Below are 9,398 nucleotides of genomic sequence, written 5' to 3' on the forward strand. Positions count from 1 at the left end.
CGTGATTGATTAATTTCGTAAAAGTAATCGAGACTTCCAAGTTCTTGACAATTTCCATGAATTTCCCAAGTTGGTCATCAAATTTGGGCTTAGCTTGACGACTTGGAAAAGGAAGTCTAATCACAATGGCTCCTTCTCCTTGGCCTTTTCTTGACTTTTCATTGAAACTTCTTCTTTTGTTGGTTCTCCTTCCTTGGAGTTTTGCACAACTTCTTCTTTGTCACTAGCTTTCACAACTTCATCCTCAACTTGCTTCTTTGGTCCTTTATATCTCGTACCACTCCTCAAGTGAATGGCACTAACCGTTTTATGTCTTGGGGGATTACTTTGAGGTGGTAATTGCCCCTTTTGCCTTTGTGAGCTTGAAGATGCTAGCTGGGTCAATTGAGTTTCCAACATTTTTGTGTGGGCTAGGATGTTGTTGATGGTGATTTCCTTTGCTTGACTATCCTTTTGCATTTGAGTGAAAAACTCTTGTTGATTCTTTTGAATTTGGAGGACCGCTTTTTGAACATCAAAACCTTGGTCATTTTGTTGATTGTATGGAGTTTGGTTTTGGTAACCTTGGTTTTGGTTGAAAAAGGGTCTTTGGTTTTGGTTTCTCATGGGTGGTGGGGTGTATGTTGAAGTATTTTGAACATTTTGGCTCTTATATGAGAGATTTGGGTGGAATTTGGTGTTTTCATTGTAATAATTAGAATAAGGGGTACCACTATTGTATGCTTGAAAAGCATTCACTTGTTCATTTGTTCCCCCTACATTCACTTTGGTCATGTCCCAAAGTTCCACAATTCTCACATATCCCATTTGGGATTGATGAAGATGCCGTCATGGCATTGACATGATGCTTTGGTGATTTTGAGGCTTCTTCAAGTCTAGCCATAGCTTTCTCAAACTTCAAGATGATGGTATCAATGTGAGCACTAAGTTGAGCACCCAATTGAGTAATAGAGTCCACTTCATGCTTTCCCCCTCTAGTAGCCTTGCGAGGTCTACTATATTGTGAGTTATGGACCGCCATTTCCTCAATCTTGTTCCAAGTTTGATTATCGTCAACTTCGGTGAACATACCATTCGATCCCATGTTGAGAATGTTTCTTGAGTCTTCATAAAGACCGTTCCAAAATTGTTGTACCAAGAACCACTCGCTAAGTCCATGATGAGGACATGAGCGACAAATTCCTTTGAGCCGCTCCCAAGCTTCATACAAATATTCTTCATCCCTTTGCTTAAAACCCGTAATTTGAGCTCTTAGCATGTTAGTCTTTTCCGGAGGGTAGAATTTTTTGTAGAAAGCTAGAGCCAACTTCTTCCAAGAGTCAATTCCAAGAGTAGCCTAATCAAGGCTCTTCAACCATTGTTTTGCGGTGCCGATTAGAGAAAAAGAAAATAAGACCCATCGAATTTGGTCTTGAGTTACACCGGTTTGTGAAATCGCATCACAATAGTCACAAAAAGTCTCCATGTGAGAATAAGGGTCTTCACTAGGCATCCCCCCAAATTGGCTTCTTTCGACTAATTGGATAAATGCGGATTTGGCAATGAAGTTTCCGGTTAAGTGTTGTGGTGTGGGAGTCCCATTGGGTAGGTTCTCCTCGGTCGGTACGGAATGTGATGAAAATTTAGGCATTGTGGGTTGATTTTGTGTTGGATTTTGTGTTGGGTTCTCCTCACCTTCTCTTGCAAAAGGGTTGAATAACTCAATAGTGTTTGGTTGAATATCTATAACCTCACCAATACCTCTCAAAGTACCTCTAGCAAGTCTTCTATTGTTTGTCAAAGTCCTTTCAATTTCGTGATCAAAGGGTAACAACTTACCTTGTGATCTTCTAGACATGCAAAATATCAAACAACTCGAAAATAATTATAACAAACCTTGAGGAGTTTTACTTCCCCAAGACAAAGAAAGACACAACTAATAACAATCTAAGAAAATCTAAATCAAGTTAACACCGTCCCCAGCAACGGCGCCATTTTTGGTCGGACTCACTTGGAGCTTAATTTTCGGTTACTTGTCTTTAGGAGCACCTAGACCAAAACAATACTTATATCTCCACAAACAACTCTACTATTAGTAAAGAGGTAAGTAAAGGTCGGATCCCAAAGGACGGGTATTGAAGTAAGATTTTCGATTGCAAGTAGCGGTGTCTAGGGGTGTCACAATTTGGGGTTTGAAGTAGAAGATCACTAAACTAAATAACAATAAAAGTAAACAAGCAAGATGATTAAAAAGGGATGTCAACAATGGATAAAAGGCACTAGCGTATCATGAGTTCATAGGGGATTCATGGGAATTGATCATACAAACATATTCTCAAATTATAAGCAAACAATTATTGTTGTGATGGATCGAGTTGGTTTATATCTTACAATCGTAGGAAGGTTTGGGTTTCGGAGCCGAATTTATTCGATTGTACAACATCTACAAGTCGACTTAATCCACCCTACTCAACTATATGCATGGTCTAATGAGACTCGAGTTGGTTTATGTCTTACAAGTCTCATTGAAAAGGTAAGTGATGGGTAAAAAATGCAAGGATTCATAGGCTCGCATTTCATCAAACATAATATGTGCATAAGTTGAGATCACAACAAGCAAGCAAATAAATTATGAAAACATATTAAATTAAGCATGAATCATCCCCCATGTCAGTTTCCCCTAATTACCCATTAACCCTAGTTAAAGAAACTACTCACTCATCATCATGGTAAACATGCTAGCAAGGTTGTCAATCATACCAACAAAGCAAAACATGATGAACAAATGAAGATGATTAACAGTAATTAAAAAGGGATTAAGAGAATTATACCTACTAATGATTCCAATAATAAAGCAAAGAATAATAGAAGTACTTGATGAATGATTTGAAGGTTGTCAATCTCCCAATAATAACCCAAATAATCTTCAATTACCCAAAATAAAAGATGAACAAAAGAGAGATTAAGGAAATGAGATTTGTATTAAGACTTGATTAGAAGTTGATTACAAGATTAAGAAGAGATTAGAATGATATAAACTACAATAGAGATAGATAAGAAGAAAATGATTATCTATTTAGACTAATGGGGTATTTATAGTGGGGATTAGTACAAAAATTAGGGTTTACTAAGGGCTTAAATGACGATTAAGTCCTTGAGGAATCGCTCCTCTCAAAAGAGATGTCGGTCTCCTTTTTGCCGGTCTTTCCGAAATATGCGCATCCTTCATGGAACAAGAAGAAAACGGAAGTTGTTGTAACACAATCCGAGCATCCAAGGCATCGGGACGAGCGGATTGCCTTGCTGCTGGACGAGCGGATTCCTTGGACGGACGCTCGGATTCTGGCCATCTTGGACGAGCGTCCCGAGGGTCAAGCCGCTCGGATTCTGGGTCAGTTTTCTTCTTTTCTTCCTCCTTCTTCCTACAATCCTCGGGGATCTTGTCGGAGATGCAAGGATATTTTGTCATCATTGCCCATCTACTATAATATGTACAAAGGCCTTCTAGTCTTGTCTTCTCTTTGAAGCTTGGTCATTGAATTCAATCAATTTAGCTTCTATTTTGCCATGAAAATGCAAGGTTTGCACTCCTTTCCTACCAAGGGAACAAAACCTCAAAGAATATGCAAAACAAAGGACTAAAGATAGTAAATGACCTAAATATGCACTAAAAAGCATGGGAACAAGGCTAATTCGTGGACTAAATATGCTCAAATAATGGTCACATCACCCAGACACGGAGTCTTCAGATACTTTGCTACCTAGGACGGGATGAACCCATATCCATCCTTAGGGTCCACTTTCTAGTGCGCTCACACGACAAGGAAATTTTTACAAAATTAGTTATGCCTCTTTGGTATATGATAAGAGGGAGTTATATCAAATTGATTCTTCGAGTCACCAAAGTAATATACTCTCCTGACCCATGCACTTTAAGGCCCTGGCAACATAGCTTAGGCATACACCTGGACTACGAGCATGATTTTATTTCACCTCTTCAGGTGGATACGTAGGCAGTCCTTTCTTACAAAAGAAGGATACAACCACAACACCCAAATAAAATTAACAAAACCTCAGAACTACGATCTGGTTTGATTTCACTTTACGTGAATGCGTAGGCAGTCATTAATTATATATCAACCATCCCCACCGTCAACTTTCAACCTCACCTATCAACCACCTCAACCATCAACCTTTAACCTCAATTTTAACTTTCCAACCATAATTTCCATTTCTACCTCTTTACTGAGGGGGCTCTTTTTTGTCGCCCAGTCAGCTTTTTACCAAGTTCCAGAGTCACCTTCTCATCCTGAGGGCTTCTCTTCCGAGATGCCACCCTTCCTTTATTTTAAGTCAAACTAGTGCTTGGTCCGGACAATGACAAGTGTCTTAGATCGATTCTCCAAGTTATCGTGCCTCAAGAGGGGTATCTTTTATCGCAAATGGTGGCGAAAGATGTCCAAGTAGACAGCTAATCCATGGCTCATGCGTTCCCTTTATATACCGTCACCATTCTTGCAATTCTTCTACCTTTGGAACTTATACGCGTTGTCGCCCACACTTGGCTAGGGGTCGCGCATTCTTATGCAAAGCCTGTCAAATTCATCCCTGTGTCGTGTCAAATCTAAGTCAGCGTTGCGTTAGTCTATCGTCTTGCGTCCTAGTAAGTCGATGTTGTGTCAAATCATGCAACTAGTGCCCATTGGATATGCATAACACATTACAAATTCCACCTTTATTTCATGTTTTAAACAATTTCATAAAGAAAAGAGCTTTCAAAACTTGTATGTTTCCTTCCTCATTTGAGGTCCATGTACTAATTGCGTTTCCTCATGTTTTGTGTGTGCTATTTGCCTATTAGATTGCGTTCTTGTGTGGCTACTAACCATGCAGGTGAGTATCAGAAGCAGTGCTCGCTCCAACTGGGGGCTTCGCTCAAGTCTTCATTCTCCTCAGCGACAGTCAAGATATTCCCCAGCAGTATTCGCAGTATTATTCAAGGTTTCTTTCATGACAATCAAGATATTCCTAATTCATCAATATCTCCCCAGCGAGAGTTCACTGCCGCTTACAGCCTACGTATTTCTCACAAACAGAGACCGACGCGAGCACATTCCCCAACAGCTTCTTCCAACGTCCTGCTGACCCTCACATGATTTCCTACGGAGTTTGAGAGAAATAACCCCCGGAGAGTTCTTAATCCTTCTGATCTTTCAGAAACTTGCCCTAATCCTTCAGATCTTTCAGATACTTGCCTTAATCCTTCACAGTCATTCTTTCAGGATAACCTTCATATGTTCCTCCTTTAGACAACTTTAAAGATAACCTTCATATGTTCTTCCTTCAGACAACCCTCAGATAATCCTTTCAGTAACCTTCAGATAACCCCTTTTTTCAGTAAATTTCAGAAGTTCTTTTCAGTCAAGTCCTCATGTTCAGTCCTACAGAGAGTTGTCCTTCAACCTTTCCTTTGGAGATATCCTTCAGAGTTAGCCTTCAGAAGTGTTAAGAAGTTTCTTCAGAATCCTTGTAACCCCTAATGCCTTCAGACACCAAGTTATCTACAGACCAAAGAGTTTTGCCGAAGCGCCTTCAGTCTCGTTCCACCGAGGGGTGTCTCGGGAATGATTTCTTCCTATGGCTAGCGAGCTTTCTTACGTAGTCTAGTGGACTTTAAACGACCCTCTCCGATAGTCGACAGACTCTAAAATGTTTTCGACGATAGGTCCTTGGTTCAGACCCCTTGAGCCGCCTCGCGTCGCCATAGTCGTCAGGTTGTAATCTTCGATTGAATTGATGGCTATACTTTGAATTTGGCCTTATCCAAGTCTCAGTCAAAGTGGGGGCTCTGTAGATACCTCATTTCTACTCCTCCCGCCAACCACCCAGTGTCGATTGGGTCGCATGTTTGATACGCGAAATGATTTATAACAGTCCATAAGTTAATCGTTAAGTGATAGCTCAAACACCTGATTCAACCCCTTGGTCGTCATCTACGCACCAATACGGTCATTTTGACAGTAATTAGAGTTCATTTGGAGTCCGGGTCAAAAACCGCTTCATTTCCTAAAAACCGTTTAAATGTTGAGTCGGAATATTCCAGAATGTTCTAGAATTCTGTAGATATTTATTCCTAATTTAAAATCAATATTTTAAGTAAATATCTTCCGTATATTGTGTTTTATGGAATAAGAAAGTATGGATCTACCGAAATTCCATAATAAAACGCAGAAATCTTTCTTGCTGAGGAGGAAACCTCTGGGGAAATGACGCAGCAGGTGTTACGCCTCTTCCAAGGGTCGCACTGGCTGCTGTGCCTCTTCTCCAGCCCTCTTTTCGCTTTTTCAGAATATTTCCGTGATTTGTTTCCGTATCCGTGTCATTCGTAAACTCTTCCATGTGTTTAGTATAAATAGAGACCTTCGGTCTACATATTTGGCACGCGAGTGTTCCACCCCTTCTTTCTCTCTCTTTGCATTCTAGACCACGTTACTGCTTTTCGACGCCTACGTGCTTGATCAATCGACCACGTAAGCTCAGATCATTCTGAGTTCCAATCACGTTGCATAGACCGACCAATTTGACCAACTCCACTTTTAATCAACCTAATCAATTTGTTAAATCCTCTAACGAGGGCACTTTCCACTCATATTCGAGTCGAGCAATCACTAAAACGATAACTTTAGTCAATCTCGTTTCGTCAAACATGTAAGTCTGAGGGTGTTAATCCTATTTTATTATTGTACTTTTATTTTGTATTAATTAATGTAGATATATATCAAGAGCACGTTCAGAAACCAATTTACAATCCATCTTTTAAAACCGTTGTTACAAAACAGCAGAGGTCAGACGTCGAGAAGAAACCCAGTAGCAGCTGCGCCTCTTCCAGAGGCTGCTTGCTGCTCCTGCTCTTCTTCTTCTTCCTCGACTTCCTGCAAATTCCTCTTTTCTTATTTCTTTCTTTTTGTTTCGTTATTTTTGTTATTTTTCGTACATAAATCATGTTTACACAATTTTCCTTTTTAATTACAATGCATAATTCGTCCTTAATCCCGAGTAATTAAATACTTGCGGGTTTTCCCCGTTTTAATTCAAATCTATTCGTCAGGGTTTTGACTTCTTCATGTCGAGGTTCTGGAATCCTAATTGATATATAAGTTTTCTTCCGAGTCTTGTTTGTCCAGTTTCATCTTAATATAACCTCAAGTTTCGTCCTTTTTGTATTTCCGACACGAGTTTATCGTATAATCGTAATCATGTAAACCGCTGTAATTTCTCGTTTTAATTCATCTTATGACTTGCCTTTATGCATATAATTAGTTAAAACACCTCAACTCGAATCTAATATCGATAATCCCTCATAAATATACCAATCAACAATAACAATGTTGCGGTTCTGACTTCACATCCAAAACCCTTCTCTAGAACAGACGCATAAATTGTTGCGGCTCTTCCAAAGGACGCAACAAATGCTGCGCCTGTTCTGGGTTGGTCTCTGTCTCTGAACTCTTTCTCGCTTTGACCTAGTTCCTAATTACGGTTTAAATCAACTATTATTCGTATTATCACCTCTTATCTGCCGTATTTTCATATTTTATTTTCTAATTTTATTTTCCTTTTATTTTATTCTTCGAAATCCCGTCTTCGAGCGTGCTTTTGACGTAGATCAAATGAAGTTTGTAATTCTTTTATTATTATTATGTATAATTTAATTGTATGGCATTCACATGTATAGAATCTAACCCTATTTTGACTCAATTAATTGCTAAACACGTGTTAACCGACATAGTCTAATTTCACATATGCTAGGATTAATCTATATTTGTTGCATTGCATGCATTACATCGACGACATATAAAATATGAATAATATCCCTAATCATTAGTAGAGGCCGCTATCGAGGCGGGCGAGATTAGGTGTTCGAATTAAACAGCTTCCTAATGCGTACCCTCACCCCTTACTCCAGTTATCTCTGGACATCCGTGTCCATTGGCATCTCGGGAGTCATTCTAGACATGGAATGGTAAGGGTAACGAGTTATTAGTGTTCATGTCATTACTGTGTGTCTTGACATGGCGCGAGTATTCGAACGGTTTTCAATTTTTCCACAATAAATTGGTAGCGACTCCACAAATGCAGGCTTATTCAACATTTCACCGGTTTCAATGCCTCACAAATCGGTAACGGCCCATGACGTACTTTGGCAAACCAAGGTTCTATGAAAGAAGTGCCGCCGCCTCAAAATCAACGTGCGGGTGTACGCGGCGCGGGAGGCCCATGTCCACAACACCCTTCATAATTTATGAATAGTATGTGATGGGAAAGAGATGCATATATACAGTAGAAGCTTATGTAAGCTTTAACTAACTTGCAACTTAAGACACACCCACATACATACTAAACATAACACACCAATTTTATGCCATGTTATCTTACCTAAAGTGAAGTAATGAGCACTTAATCAACTCGCTTCTTATTTGATCAATTCCATTATATATTCCACCTGCTACCAACAACTAAAAAGGAGGATCACAGGTGGTCGAAAAAAGCAAGATTTGTGTGCTCTATCTTCTGTCTTTTTCATCTTTTGCTCATCAACTTGTGTAGGTTTTATGCCATCAAAATAGTCACCCATCATTGAGCATTATTGCATGTTATATTTTGATTGACAAAACACATTTTGATGCTAATGTTTTATGCTTTTTTGTGATCCTTTTTTGCCGAAATATGGCATTGATTCTAGCTATTTTTGGCAACTCAACAGCCATGATGAGGGCCTTCACTTTACTTATGCTATAAGTTTTTTTTTGAGGGAATACTTATGCTATAAGTTTTATTCGGATGTAAATGCTTGAAGAGTGAATGTAAAAGATGAACACGTTATAAATACTCTATTCGCCAGCGAATGCCATTATTATATATACATTCATATTTGACTTTAAAAATCAATTTATCCAACTTACGTATTACTCCATAGTTTTTATAGTCATCGTCTTTAGGGTATATGTTAAGGTAGCTTACAAAAATGCTAAGGAAAATACCATCAAAATTGAAATATAAAATTATTCTCAATTTCCTTGACTCCATGAGAAAGTATCTTATGAATATTTTAACCCAATCCTAAATTACCACTCGACTTTATGAACTGCCTGAGTTAACAAGACTTAAAACTTTCCACCGAATTTATACATTTTTTTTTTAGTTAAATGTAAGAATATATTAAAAATCGATAAAAATCCATGTACATAGACGGGTACCCGTGAAATACCCCGGATCATCCTCACCTACCTCCTTATTCTTATCCCTACCTGAAATCTAACAACCAACAAAAATCAAATCCCCTTTGCATATGGCAGAAACACTTCGTCTTCACCCCTGTGTCTTTCATCAACTTCATCACTGCCCCTCCATACTTTCAA

At 38.9% G+C, this 9,398-nt stretch overlaps 1 non-coding gene across 1 annotated transcript; it reads left to right on the top strand.

Annotated features, from left to right (window-relative positions):
* The first annotated feature begins 1,151 nt into the window (after positions 1 to 1,151).
* On the top strand, positions 1,152 to 1,258 carry LOC141618181 (small nucleolar RNA R71). The gene has a single exon (XR_012531325.1). It is a non-coding gene; the product is annotated as a small nucleolar RNA R71 (small nucleolar RNA).
* The last annotated feature ends 8,140 nt before the right edge of the window (positions 1,259 to 9,398 follow it).

This window comes from Silene latifolia, chromosome 1 (assembly GCF_048544455.1).
Source record: "Silene latifolia isolate original U9 population chromosome 1, ASM4854445v1, whole genome shotgun sequence".
In the NCBI taxonomy this organism is placed as follows: Eukaryota; Viridiplantae; Streptophyta; class Magnoliopsida; order Caryophyllales; family Caryophyllaceae; genus Silene; species Silene latifolia.